The sequence below is a fragment of the Nothoprocta perdicaria genome, unplaced genomic scaffold (assembly GCF_003342845.1).
Source record: "Nothoprocta perdicaria isolate Ctin4 unplaced genomic scaffold, notPer1 scaffold_3, whole genome shotgun sequence".
Classification (NCBI taxonomy): domain Eukaryota; kingdom Metazoa; phylum Chordata; class Aves; order Tinamiformes; family Tinamidae; genus Nothoprocta; species Nothoprocta perdicaria.
In genome coordinates, this window is record NW_020455532.1 from 9,452,370 (window position 1) to 9,477,138 (window position 24,769).

The following is a 24,769-nucleotide window of genomic DNA, read 5'->3' on the forward strand; positions in this document are numbered from 1 at the left end:
CTTCTTTATGCAGTTCCCCTGGCATATTTCCATGGCAGAATATTTGAGCTTGGTCACTGCAACAAGAAATATTAGTTTTAACCTTTGGGCCTTGTTACCCTCGTCTTTGCTACACATATATTTTGCACCAGTCAGACCCCATTGGTACGTACACAAGCAAATGGATTCTGATTGGGATCCTAATTTTTCATATGCATCATCTTTTACTATACATGGGAGAAGCTAATCCTGGTCCCCATCACATGCAACAATCAAATCAACTCTGCAAAGAAAATTGTTTGTTTGGACACTAAGCTCGAGTCATTTTGGTTCTGCCCCATCTAGTGAATAAAATGTGCCAAGGAGTGAGCACTAAAGCCAACCAGGGGAGAATATCCACCACAGAAAACTCCTTTATTCTCTAGAAAAGGGGGAGTTGCATATGTGCTGCCTATGGGAATGGTCCCTTGGCCACTTGGTGTCTGAAAACCATTTTAGGAAGAGGGCTAGGTGAAATAGGTCAATTTTGTGCAAGAGAACAGCTTTACAGCTTACTGTGTAAATAGTTGGGTGTTAGCCCTGGGAATGTTTCCAAACACTGGAATTTACTAATAAAAACGTACCCTTGGAGTCCCAATATTTGCAATATTATCCCAACTTCTCCTCTGAGAGCAAAGAGAGAGGTCACATGGATAAGTTGATAAGTATATCATTTTAATAAAGCAGACAGTAGAAAACAAGCAATTATAAAAAGGCAGAAACAACCATTTATACTGAATTGGGTGGAAACTGAAACCCSTTTGTGAAATACATTTACATTTTCTGTATAACAGTATAATTTGTTCTTACTTGTTAGGTTTACAGCCTAGCTTCATTAGGAATGTTAGCAGAAAGCAGTTAGCATGCTCACTTCTGAAGTGATACCTGAAATCATGGCATTATACTTTATTTAAAAGATGCACATTCCTAGATAGATGACTGGTCATAAAAAATCATGACATTCCCCCAAATATGCATCACTAGGACAGGACAAATGTTTAATCAAGGTGCTAGGAAGCTCAGGGCAAGACAGAAGGATGAAAAGAAGAAATACTCATATCAGAGAGAAAGGAAGAATTGCTGGCATTTTTCTTAGGCTTCATTTTCATTATGACTTCAAGTTGAGTTTCTAATTTTCTTGTTACATTTGTAATGCTGCAAATATTTGCATTTTGTATTTCATTCTGCAGAGTTCAGGTGAAAATGGCAGCATTGCTCATTTTGGTATAGCTTTTCACATGGATCTTCAGTTTTTGCAGGCCAGTGCTGGAGGCAAATATTTGTAGTCTGCAGACGYAGTTTGGCAACCTAATTTATAGGCATTAATGGATAATTGTTAGCAATTAAATGTTTGATTACCCAATTGGGCCTAGAGATCAGCTCGCTAGACTTCTATCTGCTAATAGTTGTGTGCACAGGGGATCATGAGCCTGAAAATGGCAGTGAAGACAAGTGTTTGCAAGGTGCAAAGCAGAACCTGCAAACATGGAGCTCAGTCTGATCAGCTGCATAGCAGGAAGCTCCAGCTATCTATTCTGCTTGTGATTCTTTGCATTCAAAATTGCAGTGCAGATGTTTGCACCCTTAAGTAGCATCCATGACATTAGAGATCAGTCAATCAGATCAGTAACTTGAAGTCCCCATCTGCTTTTGTAGAGTGCAGGTAGGTGTAGAGCAGCCCTCTTCTCTAGTGSTGTATAGTTTTCCTGCGTTTTAATCTGCTGATGGTGTAAAGAAAAGACTCTTCAGGATTTCCTCTGGGAGATGCATCTTTGCATCCATGCAGAGCAGTGGATTTGAGCTCTGAGAAGCAGTGAAGGTGCAAAAATCACTCAGACGAGCAGCCCTGCAGTGAAGGGCACAGAAGGGCCCCCAGCAAGGTCCTACTCAGCGGCCACATCTGAAACCTGATGATGGAGGATAACCGATTTCCTTCATGGGCAGAATTAGTAGTATGGGTTTGAGTAAAATGACCTACTGGAGTTATCAGTGATAAAAGACCATTTGTCCCTGGTTACAGGCGTGTATGGTGAAGAACACAGTGAGGAACACAGTGAGTTCCTTGTCCATCACCCAAGATTTGGCCTTTGTCAAAGATTTCAGAAATTGTCCCATACGCATATTGCATAACCACGTCTTCATTGTTTGTTCTTCATTGTTCTCCCAGTTCAGCTCCTTTTGTGTGTGTTTTTCCCCCAGTCTCAGCTGAGCTGCCCTCACTGACAGCTGTTGAGCAAACATGTAGTGCAGGAGCAGGCGATACAAATATTGCACTCCTTTTCATCAGACAGTGCCTGGTAGCATTTGCATTTAAGTGCCCTGGATGCTGTGAGATCCCATAGGGAACTCATAGGAAACGCACCACTCCCTGAAGAGGCAGCAGCTCTGCGATTCCTTGTCCTAAAAGGGAGGACTTGTTGGATGGTGGGAAGATTCTTCAAGCCTCAAGCAAGGCAAGATTCCCATCCTTGRCTGTAAGGGAGCAACACAGCTATTCTAACATCAATAAGTAATCTTATCATGAGAAGCAAAGGTTAATGACTAATCTGTTTACCTGAGCTTCATTAACCAAAGTTTTACTAGAAGTCAGAATCCTATTGCCACTCAGGCTCAGACAGCTTCACTTCCAGGTTAAAAATGACAAACTAGGCAAACTGCACGAAGCTTGTAACTCAATACAGAGCAATTTTCCCAGTGTGTGGATGACAAAGGGGAGCATCAAAGAGAAAAGGAGCTAATCAGAAGGGATTATATCAGGGCGGCGTGGAGCACAGGGAAAGCGCCAGTCTCCACTGAAGTGAAGAAGAGTTCGACTATGCCCAGCAGCAATATCATCAACCATCTGAAATGATTACAGGGTGTTTCTATGTCGTGAAATATTATCTTGTTCTCCACGACAACTGACTCCTCAATAGTAGCACCACAAGAGCACCTCATCAGTAAGGATTTCAAAGTTGCCAGAAGATTGCTGGAAATGTTAARTATCCAGCGTGGAGATCAGGAAACACAATGCAGATTCTAGGGAAGGCATTGTCAGTGCACTGCACTGCTGAACCTTCCCRAATGTACTGCTGTGAGGCACGTAGTAGAAGACACCTACTTAATAGCATTATCTAGATGTATGTGTTGTGCTAATTGATGGTTCTAAGTATGATCCTGAAGTAAAMGGCGCAAAAGGAAAGAAAAATACCATCAAAGGCTCTTTCTGTAGAATTTTAACCCAATTATTACCCCTCTCCAGCACTTCCAAAATGATGATCCAGCTTTCTTTAGAAGAAGCACTGGAAGCACAGTTGCATCAGTCAGTGACTATAATTGCTTACAAAGTGCTGTGGCAGTGTGAGGCTACAAAGGAGTTCCAGGGAACGTGAGGAGGAGACAGAAGAAGCAAGGACCAGACCTATTCTAGGAGAGAACTGCAAACACATCTACTTCCACAAACACATACTTATGTCATGCATTGTAAGTAATCAATGCAGGGCCAGACTATGAATTCCTCTTCAGGACTTCATGTCATTCAGATATGAGGCTCAGAAGCTCTTTTGACTGTCTCTGCTCTTTGCATCATCCATGTGGTGGGAGCCTCAGGAGAGGGACTTGTTTGGAGAGATCCCAACTAAAGAAGTCACAGTCTCAGATRGAGCCTGAAACTACTGTCAATAGGAAAAGAGGAAGCACATATATGCTACATTTAACCTTCAGAAAGTAACTAAAGCATTTCTTAAGGTCCTAAACTTCCTTTTCTTCTCCACCACACACCAGCCCACAAACCCGTGAAGGGCTCTTGTTATCAAGTGCTGCACCTCATTTTCTAAAGTGTTTTTCAACCACCAGCGCTCATGTCTTCTTATCACCCCAAACGGAGTGAAAATGTTGGTTTTTAGAGGAAGACGTCAGCCATGCACTCTTACTGCTTTATCTGTGCACCAGGCATGGATGTCATTATCAGCATGTGGCAAACCTGACATCATTGTTTGGCATCCCTCAAATTCAGCAGGAGTGATGTGGCCTGACAAGGAAGATTCTGTTCTTAATAAAACATATTTTAGCTAAAGGCCGTGGTTTTCTTTCCCTAGATAGAATTATCAGTTTCATGTGAAGCTGCTTTTTGCGTGCCCAGAAGAGAAGCTACAGAACTATGCACCCTGGGAACTCCCTATAAAGTGGGAAAGATATATGCGACAACAGCCATATCTTTACCCCAGAGACAATTTCCCATTTTATCATTGAAACACTTTGAGTAATTCTAATGAACTCTCTATATATGTATATTTTATATAACTTTCATATAACTTTTAATTTACATCTCAAGTGTGAATCTCTCCCTCTTATGAGCAGACAAATAAACCTAGAGAAATATAATTAGACGAGCATTTGGAATTTATTTTTGAGTGACTGACTCTGAATGATTGTGAACTTCACTTGGGATGTTTTACCTGGGAATATATCCTTTAATGCAATACATCCTAATAATGAAAGCACATTTTTCTTATGAAAAAAATACAGGAGAGTCTTCTCTGCAAGAGTCAGGCATCTCTTTTATTAAGACAGAATGGGCAGTGCATAAGGGAAGGATCCAAAAAAGCTTTGGAGAGGGCAATTCTCTTGAATCGATCATTTAACACCACTAGGACTTAATAGCGTGGTTAATGGCATAGTACAGAGCTAAATTCTTCATAGAAGTTTTGTGAGTTTGTGTGATTTAAATTAAAATACATACAAATATATGTGTCTTCTTCCCAGGAGATGAACACAGTATCTCTGGCATTAGGAATTAATGAAAGAAATCAATATAATTACATTGATTTATACTGGTGTAGGAACTGACCTTTGAGTTCAAAACAAATCCAATGATGTTCGAAGAAAAAAAAAACAACTAATAAATATACATAAAACAACGTTAGCAGACGTGTCCCTGAGAATTAGCATAAAATCAGACTCAAAATTATTTTCTGGTGCTACAAAACTAGCTGAGATTTTAGAAAGAAATATCTCTATAAACCCTAAGAAACGGACTAGTATAGCTATTAACCCACTAATTGGGGCAAACATGTGAAAAGGAAGAGAGAAGGCACTCAGGATATTCAGCAGCAGCAACAGGCTTCCCTGTGCTGATTAACCAGCGCATTCAGGGTATTTCTTACATATTTTCTGATAGCTCTTGGAGACTTGGAGGGAAGGTGGAGAAGGAGAACAATGTCTCCTTCCAYGATCATTGCATGGATGCAATCAGCAGCATTATGCACGAAAAGTGGCCAGCGAGCATCTGCTAAAGACACCGCGAATTGATACTCCAATGTTGTTTTCTTAAAGTCTCTGCTGAGACTTTTTTTTTTCTTAAGTGCCCTCTTTCATTGCCAGCTTACCATGTGCTTTCCATAAATGCGCTCAGGAATAAGATTTGGTACCAGCCTTAGTAACTGTTGAAACCCGGGTTGTGGGTGCTCAGTCTGCTGTGTATTCACTTCATTCCAGTCCCAGAAATGGGAATTACATATAGTCAGGACAACTGGATCCTGCTGCAAGGCTATCATTTTTTATATATATTAAAAAGACTTCTCATAGTTCTCCACACCACCAAGATATTAAGAGAATCAGCCAAAGAATCAGCCAAGAATGCACTGATAATGCAATTACTGCTAGATTGATGTTTTTAAATATACTGTTGTTGACAAAAAGCCCTCAGAAACCTGAGAATGTTAATCTGTTTTTCTTTTGCAAATTGAGTGCTGCCTGCTGTGTACATCCTTTTATTACTGTAGGGCTGCTTGTAAGCTCCAGGCTGCTGGCATTTATTTATTAAAACAAAAAAAAAAAGGAAAGAAAAAGTATAAAGAAATATCACTGAAACATTTTTTTTCAGTTGGATTCCAAAACAAGAATAATTGGCAGATACAGGGAAGAAAAAAATAGAGCGAGTTCCAAATTTTGGCCCGAGAGTATTGACAAACGAGAACAGAAGGGGCAGTGTCCGTATCCCCAGGGACTCGGAGTCAACGAAACAAAGCTGACTTTCACAACTAGTTGTCTAGACAATCAAGAGGCTTTTTACAGACTGATGCTTATGTTTAATAAAGTGGCCAAGCTGCCGGAGTCTGCGTGAAGCTCTAGGAAATAAAAAGCAAAATTCCACAGAGTGGTGCAAGAGCAATATAATACAATTGCAGGGGTTTGAGAACATAATCCTCATGAAAATGGGCAGGTTTCCTCGCCAAAAGACACCTTCTGGTGTCATTTATCAACAGCTGCTTTAGAAAACTGAAGTATGGCACAATGATCATTCATAGCAAGCTTTGCTGTCATTAGTGACCAGATTTTTTCCACTGGTTCACTTTGCTTCTTAGAAAACAAGGAACTGAGCGCTCTGTCGTTAAACCTGCTCAAGCTCTGAAGCATGAGAGTATAGCTGCTTTAACGGGGACATTGCATAACTGTAATTATTCATTCTGTACACATATCTCACTGCACCTACGGTGGAAATTTCCTGCAGATAGCTTTTCCCTTAGAGATCATTCCTCGATCCAAGCCAGGGGTGAAGCTAACTGAAATTAAACTTGCAAACACCGAACGCAAAAACGATCCCAAATTAGCAGTTTACACGTAAAGTTCTTCAATTCTTCACTCCCCTCCTTTCCCCCTAAAAAAACTGGCAACAGTCTCTTATTCATCCTGAGATTCAGGGATGTTTATTGCTGTACTGAATACTGCCTCTTTTGAGGAAAGCACTTATTTACTTAAAGGCCTATGTTTACAAGTTTGCCTCTTGAATTTATTTATTTATTTATTTATTTATTTATTATCCTCTTATATAGAAAAACATTTTTGTCTGCTAAGAAAAAAGAAAGCTGAAAACATTAACTGAATCAGTCATTAACCAAACTCTGGTTTTACAACCTGATCTACATACACAAAGACACTGAGCTAACGGGATATACCTCTTGTCTCACGACAAGAGAAAAAGCTCTGCTAAGAGAAAAATGTACAGCCTTTATACCTTTTTTTGGTATTCTTGGAAAGGACATACATTTCCTGTGCTATTTTTTGGAATCCACTGACAAAGCTTTGAGGTAAAGCCATCTATGCTGGAGTCGTAGTATAGACAGAATGAACAAGATCTTTACTGCAAGTTTCAAGAAGGGCCCCGTGAGATTTTTTATGATTTCTCCAAACAAATCACAGACAAGATAAATAAGAAGTATAGCTCAAAAGCATTTTCTTGTACTCATAAACATGCACCTGGGAAGGAATAAATACTTGCATGCTTTCAAGGAGTATACATCATGCCTTCTGCAATTAGGAGGCATTTTATTGTATTTATTTATTTCAGAAAATTTCTGAGCCATTTAGTTTTTAAAATTTAAAGTCCAGATGAGCATTTACAACAACAGCTATTTGTATCTTTGCAGGCACAAAATGGAGTGAATGAATCTTTTCTCAATGACCCTACTCAGTTTTGGGAACAGTCAAGCCAGTCAAACTGGCAACCTGAGGATACAGATTGGGACCTGACCAGTGGGACTGTCCCCSGGAGAAGAAAGTGCTGAAGCTTCCTAAAACCAGCTGCTTTTGCTTTTTTTCTTTCCTTCACTGTAAGCTTAGGAACAGTCTGGTGCCAGCTTGCTTGCAAAACCCACCCATGTTTGCTGAACTGACAGTCTTCTTCAATACATGCTGGGCTTATGGTTCTAGTGTAAAAAGCATAATATCGAAAGGGAGCACAAAATATGTTAAAGGAGGACATGAAATACCAGTCCAATTGTGATTTTTGGTTTGAATAACTCTCCCAATAATTTTCATGTCTGTTCTTCTCTGATTCTTGCYATTCCAAATTATTTTTTTTCCATTACTTTTCCCATAGTTTCATAACTTGGCAGGTCCCATATGCTGATTAGTTTTTGTTTCCTTCTAAGAAGGAAGGCCAGGGGCTTTCTCTCATCTTTTAGGTCAGCTGCCTCACTCATTATAACCATAGCCTAAAAGCATGGGATGAAATCTGCATATACGGCCCCATGAGTGTATTTCTGTTGAACTGGCTGTCTTCAGGAACAAAATTAAAACCAACGTCCAGCTGTATTCCGAATCCAGACTCTGGTTTCCAAATGTTACTCAGTAGCTGACAATCCTTGGCAAGCAAGAGAGACCTTTTTTATACTGTCCTGAACATTTAAAAAGCAGTAATAAATAGATGATAGCCTTAGAGGTGTGATTTATTTGTTTTATGAATCACAGAAGAGTCCATAACTCATAAAAGATTAAGACTGAAGCAAGTTTATGGCTCCAGCATTACAAGTGGAGATTAATGTCTTATTTCATGCAGCACCGTCATTAACCGGTCTGCATTACAGTAGYTAATGTTAGTGACAGAAAGAATTGACTTTTAACTTTTTTTAAAATATTCTCCATTTTGGTTTGTCTTTGCCAGGGGGGTTCCTCAGAGACCTGAGAAATTTCACAGTGAAGAATCCCAGCTCAGCGTTAGTTTAGAAGTCTGTCCTGGTCATGCACCTGCACCCAAAGTTATTACAGTGGAGATCCACAGGATGAGACAACCACCACAGCTTTCTCCACACATGTGGGTTGCTTCAAGGCCTTGCGGACCTTTAGTCGTGCTGAGTCACCACACTATGACCTTCCTTCATTACCCTTTCCTACTACCCTGGCAAAGATGGCATTTCCTACAAATGCACTGCAGAGCAGCTGAAACAGTTTTGCTCATCCACGGTTCCACTGCTGGCTGCTGCTGTTTCTATTAGACTAGAATAGGTGGATTTTTTTACTGCTTTGCAGACTTTTCCTTTTTCAGGGCCATAATTAGTTAAATCTCATCTTCCCTTGGCATCTGCAGTTCATCTTGGTCTGCARAGTGTGTGTGCAAGTGGCTTTATCTTTCATTGCTGAGTGGCGTATCATAACACTACAGTATTGAATACAATGTAATTTACTAAAATCTATTAAAACACTCCCATTTTAGAAATCCATTACATGCTTCCTTGTTGTTATTACCATATCCAAAATGCCAATGCAACAGGAGAATTAACTTGATGAACAGTCCTGCAAAATGTGCCGTTACAAGCTGTTTCTAAAACATCTTTCAAGGCATCTCCGTCAGCTCATGGATTCCCTTTGGTTTTCTTTCTTTTCTAGAACTATTTGCTAGCCCTTAGTTGTGGTAAGCGATTATTTGTGCTTTCAAACAAACTCCATGAAAAACGTTTTTCAAATGGAGATCAAAGAGCAAAGGCAAACATAAAAGCAGTCTTATAAAAACTCGGTATTAAAAAACCTAAGCTCCATCCATATGCCAATTACATCCAAACCTCATGGCCCCTGCTCTGTCAGGCTTCTTAAATGTGATAGAAATGTCAGATGAAACAAAAAGGCACACATTATAGAGAGGGAAGTTATCTCCGATATGGGAGCTGGATCTCAGTAATCTTAGACCAAAGAGCTGTTTGGAAAGCACTGCTCCATACAACAAAGCTTGCAGCGCAAACTGTGGTCCCCAGTTGCAACAGTCTCGGGCCTGAAATCATTTCTAATGGTTGCAGGTGTCATGAAACAGAGTTTCTGCAAGCTGGGAGGTCAAATGATGCCCTAAACCTACTAGAACATGCAAGCTCTTCAAATCCTAGCAAGGATCTGCTCTCAAGAGCTAAGGACTCGTTTGAATTTCTCTGATCAAACACTCCTAAAATAATAATAAAGAAAAGTAAATTYTTTCTGAATATGTTTCTAACTTTATTCCAAGCTTTCTCTTAACAGTTCTGCACTTAGGTTGTTCATTTCACTAACTACTGCCAGTTGGCTCATGRTGGGATACTATGGCAAAATCACAGAGATTTCCTCATAGGACAAAGTGTTATTGACCACTAAAGATCCTAGACAATCAGGGATCTGCAGTAATTACACGGTATCAGTGCCCAGTGGATTTAAGCAAACAGCAAAAAAAGGCTTGAAGAAGTGCTATTATTTTAGATAATTAAACTCCTTTTACTTGCTGACTACACTCAGTCCAGATTGTGCTGCCATCTTCATGCAACCATAGCAACTTCTTCCTGCTATTGTGTCCCAGATTAATGTGAACACCTGGAATCAAAAATCTGAGGCTTGCGAGTAAGGTACATAAAACTTTATTGATCCTTTGTGTATGGCATGGATCCAGTCACACAGCAGTGATTCACTTTCCAAAGCTCTTTCTCAGCAAGGAATGGTGGTGGGATCTCTAGAGGCCAATCTGTTCTTTGACTGCTTCAAAGTCCTAATCAGGAATATTTTAAGGAGGTGACTGCAGGAAATTACACATTCCTTCAAGAGTTGCAGGTCTTCATCACTGAGATTTCAGCAAATTAATATTGTTATAGGTAGCTCAAAACTAAATATGCTCCTGACTTGCCTGTTTTTACTGGGCTCTTTTCAGCACCATAAAATTCATACATGCCAACAGGGTTCAATGGGAGCAGCTTGTGAGCAATTAAGGTTAAATTTTAGCCTTGGTCATATGTGACTGCTCCTGTAAATGTGGTAAAACATAGTTAGAGCATATATCCCTAGAGACTAAATAGGCAGTGCTTTAAGGAAGCAATGGAAAGATAAATGGATGCAGAAGAGGCTCTGGAATTTTGCTTGAAATAATTTTTGCTTTGCTTTTAATGATCAAAACCATTCCTCCCACTGAACCACATAAAAAAATAGCAATTGTGCCTGTGCCAAAGGTGGAGCATAGTGTAGACCCATTGAAATAAAAGACAAGTGAAAAATTAATGAGAAACTGGAAACCAGCAGCTCCCACCCTGTGAGCAGCAGTCTTTTATATACTTCTTCCATGGTGAATATCTCAATAGGGCTAAAATCACAGTAGCTCCTTTGACTTCAAAGGAGATGCTCCGATTGGGAAATAGAGAAAACAATCTGGAGTGCACTGTACCAAATCTACAGAACTTAGAAATGGAAATGAACCCCTATTAGAACAATTCATCATTCAAGAGAACAGTTTTAAGGAAGGGGTCAAGTGTCTACAGGTGAACCTAGATCCATCTCCCATTGAGGTYAGATGCAGCCTGGACCTTTAGCTATCATTTCTAGAATCCAAAAGACATAGATAAACATAACACAGAGTCCTGGGAGATAGAGATGTTCCTTTTCTATAAACCCTCTTATTACCAATATCTGCTATAGAAGAAATTAGACTCTGAGYTCTCCTTTTCCAAAGCCTACTGACAACCATCTCCAGACACAGGTATCTGTTTTATATCCTAGAAGGCTTTGTTTTTTCTACTAGAAGCTCCTGCACTGACTCCAAAGAGCCCACTAATTAATTACATGTATTTTTCTATGTGATATTTAAAATACTGGTCCTTTATGCTCTAAAGTCCAATGAAGTAAATGGAAACACTCTTATCTGCTTAGCAATCATATAACACTGTTCTCCAAAAAATAAGAAAATTTTGGGAGAGGAGATCAAAAATCACTGAAAATATTCAGAATTGTATTCTTTTGTTATTTATAAGCCAGAAAAAGCTCTCATATCTGTAATACGAACCAGCCATACAAAGAAATTTCCTAATCTAGTGTCTTTCCCTGCACATTCACATAATAGCATTTGTCTTCCACAGCACACTTAATAAGTTCATTCTATAGTTTTGAAATGATGCCTTTGGAACTTGGGGAGTTCGTTATCACCTGCTTGCTGTAAGTAGTGCTGCTCTGAACTTACCATTTCTTAGGAGTTAGATATACAGTGTTTTAATTGCATATCATTAAATGCTACACCTATACTGCATATTCTCTGTGAAGTCTGTGGGACCATAATTTCCTCCCTTGTAATTAAATGTGTTCATGTGGCAGCACTAATAAAGTATCTCCTGGAAGGAGGGGAGGTAGGAAGGATCTGTGCTAGACCTGAATGAGGTCCTTATTCAAGTTAGTACCTAAAGCATGAACTACTCTGGGTTGATGTGTATTAAGATAACAGAAATTAGCAGTATCACATCACTGACATCCCTGGTAGAGGAAACTCCTGCTCATTTTAGGCTCTCCTGAGCCCAGCCAGGCTCCTCACCTCCAGACCTGCTGATTGCACCAGATCTCAATGGCCACATTTACCTGCCACTACTCAGGGTTTTTTAAGAGACTGCTTATTAAGAAAAAGTGACAATTGCATGTTATTTTACAGAAAAAGAAGGTAAAACAGGCATTGGATTTAAACGTCTCACCCAATATTTCATAGCGAGTCAGTGTCAATAAAAAAGGAACCAATACATCCCAGACAACTGTGCTGCATAGAGCACTGCCAGCAGCTGTTCCTGGCATTGTGGACTCCTGTAGAGTTGCTCTTCTCTACCTATTTTTATAGCACTTGAAGGAACACGACCCCCTTTGGAACCTCTGCCCCTCTGTCAAAGTAGGTTGAAATTGAGCAACAAGTTCAAAAGTTATTGGGGAGGGAAGGGGAGGAGGATGTAGACACAGACACACAGACGATATGATTGCATAAGCCCTGTTCCCATGAGAAACCAGGCTGAAAAACAAACTGTCCTAACATGGATTCTCATAACTCTGCATAGTATGTAGGTCATGCCAGGTCTCAAACTCATGTAATTTTTCCTTTATCACCAATGGGCTATCCTCTAGGAGGCAGTCCTGATTTTGCCAAATTTGACCCCTTATGATTCAGCTCACTGACACATCCTCAGGGAAGGCAAACAAGGAAACAAAAACTCTTCCAGGTTGATATAATCCAATGTCAAAAGCCATGTCAGTCTCCTATCACAGCAAGATTTACCCTGTGGGGCACAGCTGCAAGACCAACAGCGAACATATATGGCCTATCTTACCCTCATTGCACTATGAAATCAAAGGTATTTAAATAATATTCTAGGATTCTAATGGATCTATTCTTCCTTTGAAGGAGAAGAATCATTCCCATTAACATTAATGGGAATTATGTGTCTACTCTGAGAATAGAATTGACATTAGGCCTATTCCCCAAAAATAAAATCTTTGTATGCTTGCTGCAAAGAGACACTCATAAAAATAAACCATCAAAATAATACATTAGCTAGCCTTTCAATTTAAGCACGAAATCTCAGTCCTGCACACACTTATTCATGCATTTCTTCTCTATCTTTCCTCCGAAAACAAAACCAAAAAAAAAAAAAAAAAGCAATATTTCCACGTTTTTTGCTGTTTTGCTGTAGTTTGCTGTTTGCTTTTTGTGTCCTATGGGAACTTTTAACAAAATATATCCACTTGCAGACTGCAAGGCTACACAGGGAAGGCTAGAAATTGTTTGCATCAGACCTTCAACTTGTAGAAACTCCCATACTGCCAAATACATTTTGATCAGACACTAATTGGGTCATATATGCATTAGGGCTCTTAATAAGCTGTCACACAACATTGTTTTTTGCCTCTGAGTACTTATCCCTACAAATTTCAAAGGATTTGCTCATGAAAGTAATCAAGGTTTGGTCAATGGGCTCTTTCTGTGTTTTTTTTTTCTACTTTATGCTTGGTGAATATGAGAGACTGTCATATAAAGCCATGTCTGCTCCTTATAGTCTGCTGTGCTCGCTTTCTTCATACACTTTCCATAATGTGCCAGTGAAAGGCCACAATTTCATCCAGCRTAGTTTGTGAATCGAAATCTGCAGACTTTTGTTTATAAATTGGACTACCAACTTAAATTACAGGGCTAAAAGCTTTAGAGCTCTGCCCCTCACAAATCCTTCTGTGAGCATAAACATCCAGGAGCCAAATACCCCTGCAAAAAGGGACAGGTGTAACCACAACAAAAAAGTCTATTCCTTTTAGAAATAATAAGGGGAAAAAAAAAATGCTTGCACTGTTGTGCTCAGTTTTGATTTCCATACCAAGTTACTTCAATCACATGCACAACTTAGGCAATTAAGGGAGGATTTATACAGGTGATATTACCTGTCTCGCATGCAGCATTTAAAAGAAAAGCATGCAGGTTTAAAAGATTTAGCTGGGAAAAAAAAAAGCAAAAATAATCATAATCATTGCCAGTTTGCCATGGCAATGCTATAGCCATTGCTAGTTTGTGCAAGAAATAAAAGAAAAAAGAATAAAAGGAACTTTTACTAAGCTTTTGAAAATTTTTTTTTTGACTTTTGCCTGACCATGGGAATAACCAAAGTTATTCTCCAAATGAGGAGGTTCACTGTAAAATTGCTTCTGTTTCCTATCACTTAGAAAAATCTTATTCTTTCTGAAAAACCTGTGAAGAACCCTTTTTGTTTTTCTTCTCCCAACATGCCTCAGCTTGAAATACTATGAGCGATGATGCTCAGTTTCTCTCCTCAGCCTGGATTGTGAACATCAAGGACAGGATTTTTTTTTCTCACTAATTTAAGACAGCTTAAATAGTAGCTATCTAGTGTAAGCTTCTCTAAACATTTTTTTATGACCATTGGTGAAAATAGCTCTTTGGAAATGTCACTTGCTATTGACAAATAATTTAGGCTAAACACTTGTAAGTAGGTGAGATGCATCCCACCCACAAAGTTTTCTTCTTCCTTCAGGCCAATTAGATATAAAAGCTGCTTCACAGTGATCTAGTTTCAACACTATGAAACAAGGCTTTCAGTCAAAAATGCAAATTCAGTGAAAACAAGACCCTTTTTGTGGGAAACGGCTGGTTTCTGATTCCTGTCTTTAAGARATATTTAGGAGAAAACAATAGGTATGGTTTCAAAATTTTCAAAAAGCAAAATTTCCATTTTCTATTTCAAACAAGCCTAGTGTTTGAAATTTATGCTAATGTACAGTCATTTAAAAATAAAGGGTCAAMATAAAAAAAAAAAGCCATTGGCCCAGACTTTCCCCCTCGTTTTTAAAGTACAGATCTGCAAAGAAATTTCATTTTTTTTCTTTTCTGCTGATTTTTGTAAGGAAAAAAGAAGAAAATCAAACTCTCAAACATCTATTTGGGAAATGAGGCTTTTTCTAGTACAACTCTAATGCTTCATCCGAAGCTAATTCAACCTGTGCTGAAAGGTTTCAGTTGCCCTCAGCACATTTGACTGCATCATGCTATTGCTCCAGACCAAAAGGACTCCTGTCTGCAAGCCAAGTGCCCGGGGGACAATGTCCTCTCAAACTCCAGCACCCATTCCTCCACAGAGAATGGTCAAAGGAGATTGGGCTCCTTGGAATGAGCATGCAACCACCCATAAGGAAGATGCATTGAGCATGAGGGGCTCCTTGCCACCCATATGGGGTACTTGGAGGGGACTACTTCTCACAGCCTTGTGCTGAGGCCATGTCCCAGCCAACGCCTCTCCCATTAGCCTTTCAGCAGCTTAACACCAGCCTCTCCTCCAAAAGCAAGGCCACATTTGGATTATTCGACCCAAATGGCAGATTTGGTGCAAACAGAATGCAAACTGTGGCCCTCAGCCTTCCTTATTTCCTRCAGATACACATTTTTTTGGAGTGGGTGGAAGGGTAGAGGTTGTTTGTAGCTCCTTTGGAGTTAAAAATCACAGTTAAATGGGCTTCCTTAACGCTGGGACAGCTCAGGCGGAGACTTTTGTCTGAACTCTCATTTTCTACACGTTCCTTGATGCCAAACTGAAGTGCCAAGAGACCCTTAAATGCAAGTACAAGATCTAGGGCTGTTCAGGGGGAACATTTGTCATGACTTTTCTGGTGGGTGAGTTTATGTGGGACTGCATGGAAGTGCCTGGCAGAGGAGCCTCCAGCCTCAGTTGGTGTAAGCAGGGCTGCCCCATTCCTCCCAGACACACCTTCTGGGACACAAAGTTTTGTGGTGGCCTTTGAGCCGTTGCTGCCACTTACCACAGCCACATGAGAGCCAACCCCGAAAAAGAGTTAACATCGTAGCATGAAACCGAGCTGTACAGTRTATGCTTTTAGCATTAGAAAGAGGAAACGGTTCAGGGAAAAAGATGCAGACCTGGCAAGTTTTCCTTTGGAGACGGGGTGGGGAAGAAGAAGAAGAAAAAGGGCAAAGAGTTTTCTCTCTCAGACGGCAAGGAGACAGGCTGTCTCCCCTGAGGAGCATCTCGCAGGGGGACTGCACGCACAGCACGAGGCCGAGCTGGCACCTGAGGCCAGCTGCAGCCAAGATGGTGCCGCTGAACATGCTGAGGTGGCTGCTCCCTTTCTTGTGCAGCCGAAGGATTCGTTTCGCCAACCACGGCCCTTTCCTATCATGGCGCTGCGGGCCGCCAGAGAGGCTGCAAGCCTCGTGTTGCGACACCATTGCACGTAGGATGGCCGCGCTCGTCCGCGTAGCTGCACGGGGCCTACAGCGGGGGCACTGACCATGTTTGTCATGGTTGGGCATTTTTAGACAACACTTGTTATGTTTGGGGCATTTTTAGACAGTCTCCAGCTCCTATGGCTATGCAGGAATCCTGTCTTTCGTTTATGTAAGTAATTAAGCTGTAAGAGTGTTTTGGCTACAGAGAGAAACATCAAAATATTGGTTGTGTGGGTTCCTTAAAAAAAGCAAAGAAAAGAAAACTTTAAAAACATTTTTTTTTATTTTCTTTAAAATGGTCTCATTATTTTGTGTTATTTGAAAGGCAGGTGTTGATAATTCTCTCCAAAGAAGGCCCAAGAATCAGCCCTCAAGCAGCAAATCTTGTTCTCATTTCTGCAGTGGGCCGGCATGGGTGTAGCTGGGAGTCAGACCAGGCCCGCAGTGAGCCAGCAAATGGCTCCTTGGAGGGATGAGTGGGATATTGAGAACAGCAGGCTGCTGCTTCAGTGCTTAGCCAGTATCTTTGAGCATTGTTCACCCCAACAAAGCCACCAGATCAGCCATCTTGGAATTCTCCTTGGATTTTTTAGGCAAGCTAATTGCACACCCTTAAATTAATGCCAGTCCAGAGACCGTGTGGGAAGTTGGCTCACAGAGCCCAGAGGAAGGGAAGGACAGAGTGGAAGCTTGTCCAGGCCTGACAAAGACCTCAGAGACTTTGTCCTTTTCTTCTAGTGGTAGAATAGTTCACAGTGAAGCTTTATGAGCTTCGGARTTTGTGGCATTAGAATGAGGGTGCTGGGGTTAATGTCTCCTTTGGAAGGCCCGAGTAAAGGACAGATACTTAAAAGGTTGTGTATATATTGTAGGGAGCCTGTGTAGAAAATATTTGAGCTAGCCTGGGTTAATACTTCAGCGTGGCCATGTGAAATCAGAACTAAGCCCTTTCTTGATTAATGAACTCTGTGCACAAGAGAATTGCACAAGCCAGAATGTCCTTTCTTCCTCTCTGCTCGTATCAACTGTACTGAATGGAAAATTTGCACGGGAGAAAAAAAGGTCATCTTGAAGTTACATGAATCATTCTGAGGGGCATTGCCCTACCTTGCTTCTTCTAAGTCATATCCTCTATTTCCTCTTCAAGGTATCACGTGAAGGCAAACCACAACAGACTGTGCCATCGCTTGCTCAAGTAGATTATTTTTATCCATCAGTGAATACCCTCACTTCCCCCTTCTCAATAGATCAATGATTCTCCTGAAGGCATTTGCTGCAACAGATCTCTCTGAAAATTTAACCATATCTGCACTGATGACAGCTTCAAGAGACAGACAACCAGTTTCCTCTCTTTTTTTTTATTTAACAATGGTATTTGCATTAATGAAGGGATCATGGAAAAAGTTTAGTGGAAAAAAATGATGTACTTTCACCTCAGGAAGGCTTTGCTGGCAAAGAATTGCTGTTGTGCCTGTTACCAAAATTAAGCTGGCCTGGATGGGGCAAAACCAGCCAGTTGACACTTGTCTTTTCTGTAGCTGTTTTGCAAACAAATTTAATTATTGAAACTTTTATCTGCCAAGAGAGGAATGAAAACTGAGAAAAGGTATCCATATTTGACTTGCATCATTTTTAGAAATAAAAAGGTACACATGGTTCCTTATCTCCTTTCATGTAGTCAAGGAGCCAAAAGAGTTGATAACATTGGGCAAGTATAAAACATGTACAAGCCAAACGAAAATCAGATGCCAGGAAAAGTACCAATGAAAAATGTGTGTGTTGCACCACCACATCGTGTGGCCAGTCACTGCAGACAGAGGGTGATGGCAGAGAGGACTAAGCCTGAGCTGGACTAAATCTCACTGCCTTGGGAATAAGCAGGGGCAGAGCTGTGGCAGAGGGGACTCAAGTCCACAGGATAAAGTACTAGTCTCTGCATAAGGCTTTTACAGCTCAAACTGAGGAATGAACCATTTCAGCTGCAAAACGGCATTGGCAAAAAAACAAATAGGAACATGCTGGAAAGAGAAAGATATCCTGCCATTCAAAAGGCTGGATATTCAGTTATGGTTCTCCCAGCTGGACAAGAGGAAGCAAAAAAAAAAAAAAATCACTTAATATGGTGATATGTTCTTAATCCACTTTTGAGTATATACAACAGTTATCAGCGTCTATGTTTGAGCTTTTGCTCCGTCCTACATTTCTGTATTCTTAATACTGTCACTATAAAAAAAGAAAAATCAATTTTTCAGCGTGCCTGCCGTGCACTAACTGGGAAATTAGAAGTGCAGAGACTCTTAAAGCAAGCACTCATTATGCTCTGCAGTTTATTACATATAAGCAATTTACTACTGAGACTTGACAACTCCCTCTCCTCCCTCCTCCAAATCAAAGATCACGTTGTTAAAGGAAGGAGATGAATGTGATGGGCTTCAAACACTAGTGGAAATCTGGATATTGAAGCAATGTGGGGTCCTGAAGCTCCTAAAGTATTTGTTCTTCCTCTCATTTAAGACAAGGACAAAGCACGTCTCCCTGCTGCTAGTAACTGCTAGCCATTTCGTGCCAGGCACCCTCCTTTCTATAGCATCATGCTCTTCCTCTTTTATCTTAGCCCGGAGCAGGTCCAAACTGGAACTTCAGACATACAACCAACAGATGTTGTGAACATCAAGGGCCCCAGAAGGCAATTCAAATCCCATGATCCCAAAAGAGGAACTTGTTTTGTGAAATGTTTTCTTGCATATACRCACAGATACTAGAAATCTCCTGAGGACGGCTAAGCTGATAACATTTCCACCATACAGAAGGAATATTTTTCCAGTCAGAACAAATAAGGAGATTTTAGTCACTTCAGACATAAACCAGAGCTCTGCTTCAGCCTCACACTGAAATGCTACATCTTTGCCTAACCGCAGTCCACATCTGGATCCTGCCAACACCCTTCTCACTCATATTTAATTCTAGCAGCCATCAAATTGCTTCTCCAACACAGAATTTGTCTCTCTGTACCTGTTAGTTCCACTATGCCCACCCACTGTTCAGGTCTCACAGACATCTGCAAAACATCAACCGACTTTTTATTAAAGGTTTTATTACTCATAAGGGGATATCTTTTTAAAAGGAGAAGCCGGATTGATTTCTTCCCCCTCAGAATGCTGAAATGCACAAATATTGTTACATTTGCTGAGGATATTTTTAAATAAATAAATAAAGCATCCATGTTCAGTATTGGTGGAGCCCTACAGCTGCAGGGTGTAAAATTGGAATCCCCATCTACAGACATGGCACAGGGCTGCTCCCCTTGCACAACGCACAAAGGAAGGAAGTTGACAGGAAGCAATTTATGAGTTAGCTCTGAGCAATACAGTAATATGGTTAGCAAGGCAGAGGTAGAAAAGGCTGGATGACAGGGTGAATTTACGTGAGCTTGTAAATTAGTGCTGAACAGGAAACTAGTGCGAGAAGGAGAGAAGCTGCCTCGTTTTATCAGTGTGCATCCCATATGGTCATGTGCAATGACAGAAGTATAGGACAGAGGGAATGGGAAGAAAAAAGCTGTTTTTTATATTCTGTACATATATCTCAAACATAACATAAATGGATGAATCTGCTGTTTTCCTTTCCTTCTGAAGGAGGTAACTCCTCTATAATAAAATGCTTTTCTCCTAACACCTGGTCTGAGAAGGGTGGGATACATGTGCTCACTTAGAGAGAAGGCTTCTAATTCAGAGGCGATAGCAGAAGCTTTTTTCCCGTAATCTTGCTTATCATTCTGACTTCCTTTTTCACAGTTCATAAACATTGAACAACTTCAGATGAAACGAAACACAGAGTAACTCGCTGAAGTTGAGCAAAGCTATAAACCAACTTCTCTGGAGATCTAACATGTGGACTTCTATCTTACTCCCAGTCCTTTGGCATTTTTATGAAGGGACACAGAGGTGATCAAACAAAGATCATTATGAAGCATTGGAGTGAAGGCTTCGTGCATTTAGAATTTTGATTTTGGGCTAAATTGCAGGAGAACCAAATCTCTGTTACACGCATGAGTTTCGATTAATCTCCAAAGATTCAGGCTAGCTTTTAGGTTTTTATCCAAATGTGTACRTAAACTTAAGAGCCAGTAATCAATATTTAATTTATTCATGTATAGACAACTCCAGCCTGCCAATTATTATGCATTTGTTTAAAAGAGAGAGAGCTAAGGGTAATACCTCTGGCTCTGAAGATAAAGTCCAGAATTTAGACAGGTACAAGAAATGTAAATTGAACAGAGAATTTGAAAACATCTACTGAATTTTTATTTAATTAAGGTCTCATCTGCATTTGAAACACAGATTAAGATAAAGTGTGAATTTAAATGAAAAAGAGATTGATGAATAACTTAATGGACATTCAATTTCTGGAATAAGAGTGCATTGTACCTACTTACCTTAAAACACTTTGAAATTATGTTATTTAAAGTAGAAGCACAGACTTTTATTCAAGAGCAAGAGCATCGATACTTGGGAGTTAATCAAAAACACTTAAGAGCAGTCTCTGTGCAAGACAGTTTGTAAAAAAAGTTAGTAAGGAATTGTGAAATGAGCTTTGTGTTTCGCATGTAACGTTTCATAGAACTGTAGTTTAGGGAAGTTTCAAGTACATAATTTACTCAAAACTCACATGGATTATTCTGAGTAACAGCTTTCTTGGGTATTAACCTGCTGTAAATAAATAGAACAAAGGGTGTGCTGTTTAAGAACACAATATTAAAAGCGAATATAATTGTAGATGGTCTGGGTTGAATGGGGCTTTTGCATTTTGCTGAAATCAGACAGCACAAGGACTGTTTAGGGCTGAAATCCTGGTCCAGCTGAGGTAGAGCAGATCCAAAAGTTTATCTTAAAACTGACGATGCACTGGKATCCGGGATCTCTCCAGACACAGCATAAAGGGTCTGTCTTGTTCATCACAGCACCAAAGAGCTTTGTGTTTCTCAGAATAGGATGTGTACCTCAAATTGAGAAATCTCTGAGCTGAACTTGGCATGAGCTGCAGCAAGCGTGAAACTTCCATCAAGGCTTCAAACCACCCTATGAAACTGATGAGACATTCGTTTTCTAGCAAAAGCCCAGTGGTGAAATGCATTGATTTCAAGTAGAACTTTTGCCATCCTTATTTTTTGCTGTCATCAACAATGTTTCTGGGCCCCCCTGCCTGCAGACTAGGACCAACTTTGTTAGGGCTTAGAGGTTCAGAATTTTTCTCTCTCTGAATTCCCTTGGACAATCCTGATTTCAATGAATCATATAAAACAGCCTCTGGAGTCGAATAGACAGAATTTTGCAAAATTTAAAGCACCCCTTTTTCATCAGTTGTGAAGATGGATCAAAGCCAGGGCTTTCCATTTGACCTCTACTCGACCACACAGATTTTGGAACTGATATTGCTTTATTTAACTCAAGGGAGGTTTGCTATTGATTTCAAGGGAAGCATGAAAATGGAAACTGAATTTGAACTAACCCAAGTTACAGCTTGAGTTCTGCAAAATAAAAACCTAATTCTGGYGGGTTAGAAAGCCAAAATGCCATATCGACAGTGTGGACTGAAGCTGGGCCTACATCAGGCGTTTCATTATAGAAGGTCACTTACAAATGTGATCCTCTTCTTTTGACAACTGAATGGACCACCATATATGTTGCAATGGTACTGATTTTAAAAAATTAAAAGCAAAATCCCAACTATGCTAATAGTGCCATCAGGGAACTGTGATGAACCCGTGGTGTAGATGATAAAAAGAGCAGCTGTGGCAATCTCATATTCATTGCTCACGTTTATAGCCTTCTGCAGAAACTAGAAAGCATTTTGCTTCAATACCCAAATTCATGTAATTCCGCTCTCCCCCAGTAAACAAATGTTTGTTTTAGCTAGATATTTTTAATTATTTGCCCCCAAATTGTGCCTTCTCCGAGTCAAAATCCACCTCAAGATGCTGAGTACTGCTGTCACATAGCAAAGACACTTTAGATTACACAGAAGACTAAAACTCGCTCGTAAGTAAATAAAATCAAATAACTGTAATAAAAAAAAAAAGTTAATTCTATCCTTTTGTTTGTTTCCATTGTAAAATTGCCATGGGACTGTGGAAATATAGTAGCGCTTAATTTTAATAGTTCCATCATTGTAGATTGGCTGGGTATTAATTGTGTTAATGGTGATCATACTGAATTCATTTGGTATTTATTGAGAGACCACCTGTGCACCCATATGGTTTCCATCATTATTTAGGAGTAGTTAATGGACCCATTAGGAGTTAGCAGAAAGATGTGGGCTGGCAGTACTTCCCGCGAGTGGTAGAAACATTCTGTTGAGATCCATTGCATTTTGAGGGTTTTCCAGAGAGCTATTTGCTTCCCACCAATTTTCTTTTTCTTTAAATTATATATAGGCTTATCATAGCTTTTGAGAACCGTTAAAGTAATATCGATGACAAATATGAAGGRGGTAACCTTTGCCCTTCTAATTTGGCAAAATGTCCCTTAAAGAAAGCCTCTTAGAGTGTTTGCCGTGCAGTTCTCCCGAGGAACCAAGGCATGGAAAAGCTTCCAGCGCCAAAGCAGAGCTTCTGGTGGGTGAGTGAGTGCACTTGTGTGCTGGGGAGGAGAGGCTGAAAGAGCCTGGGGAAAAGGGGAAATGTTAACTGTGACTCCTGGCCTGCAGTGTAACACACATGCCCATGCAATATGTAGCCTCCATTGTGCAAGAGCAGAAGCCTGTGGTGGGGAGGGGGTGCTGGGGGAGTCACATGCAGGGAGTCAGCCTTGACTGTCAGCAGAGGAGAAGGAAAAATGCTTCGTCTGGGTGTGGTGGCGRCCAAGGCTGCTCGCTGACCGCAGTGACCTCCTGCTTTGATCCAAATATCTGAAAAGGCATCGCGAACGCTTTGCACAGGAGGTAAACACGCGAGAAGCTGTAGCAAAGAATTTCCATTTTCGGTGCCATGGCAATGGGCAGATGGAGAAGTGTGTCTGTATCTTCACTGAAATAGGACAGTTACTTTATTCRAGCTGCCATGTCCAAAGTAACCCCAAATGAGCTAAGCATTATTCCCCCCCAAAATAAGAAGTCTGCCCACTAAGACACATCTGAAATTTTCAGGCTTATCTATTGCCTACCTTGCTACCAATAAAAAGTTTATGCAGTCCTTGCTGTCCAGCAGTATCCATCAGTCAACCTCATCTTAAAACTTTTGAATGTCTTGGCCAGCTTCATCTAATTTGGAATGATAAAGAAAAGCATTGAGATCTCAAAGACRCTAAGCTCATACAGTTTACAGACTGGCAGCACCAGTGGTTGTGCTCTGCAGATTGGCCCCTGCTCATTGCTGGTTTCTGTGCATCCTCTGCACAGCAGATCTTCGTGCTAATAGCAGTCTCTGGGGTGACCAGTGAGTCTCTATGGTGATGGTGCTATTTCCTAAGAAACTACTTCCCTAAGTTGTGAAAAAACTTTGAATTTTCAAGTGTTTTGAACTGCTGTTCAATAATAGAGATTTGTTTTTCTTTTCGTTTCTTGTATCTACTATGTAAAAATGTGGTGGCTTGAAAAGTCACCAAGTCTGAAAAGAAGTGAGAATTTGATGGCTTCACAAGAGCTATTCAGACCCCTTCTCAGGCTTCGGCTTGGCTATGCTGCAGGCTGTTAGTGGTCAAAAGCAATTGCTGTTAGATGGCTCTTTAATGGACCCCAAATATGAAACGAGTTATGGTTTCGGTTCATGTCCTGACAGATACAGACTGCAAAGAAAAGAAGCATCAATTGACACTCGGCTTGTAAAATCTGAGAGCAAAACCAAATGAGTGGTCAATAAGAGCTGAACCACTTTTGTCCTTAGGGAAGCTGAAAGCAAGAACTTCATGAGTTRGGGAAGTCCTGAACCAAATCGCATATTCAGTAAAAGGAGTGTTGACCTCACAAGAGAAACACAAGCACCAGATACTTTCATCTGCAAGTTTTCTGGTCATTTTGGCTGCTTAGACTGTCGAGGATAATTAAATTTGAAAAATGAAATAAAAGATGCTGAAGGCCTGGGGGTGTTGTTGTTGCAGAATTTAGTGGCATTTTCTGAAAAGGAACATTATAAAATAAATGCCCTCTCTCGTGAATTGCTTTTGATTCCTCAGTTGGATCTTGAGTCTGATCAGTGTCCTCTCAGCCTGTCTCATCAATCTTTCAATATTTCCTTTTTTGTGCTTTTTAAAATTTTCTAGTCACTTTTTATAAAGGGACCTAAACCCTAAACCCTGGAATTCTTTTTTTTTTCTGGCTGTTGATAACCCTTCATTCTCTTCCTTCCTAGGAAGGACTAAGGATCTTCCCTCATGTAATTTTGGCACTCTTATTTATCTTATTTTCTTTTTCTCATATATTTTTAAAAATTACAGTAGTAAAACTTTTGCAGTCTATTTTACACTAGAAAGTTTACCTTTTCACTCACACCACACCTATATTTTGCAG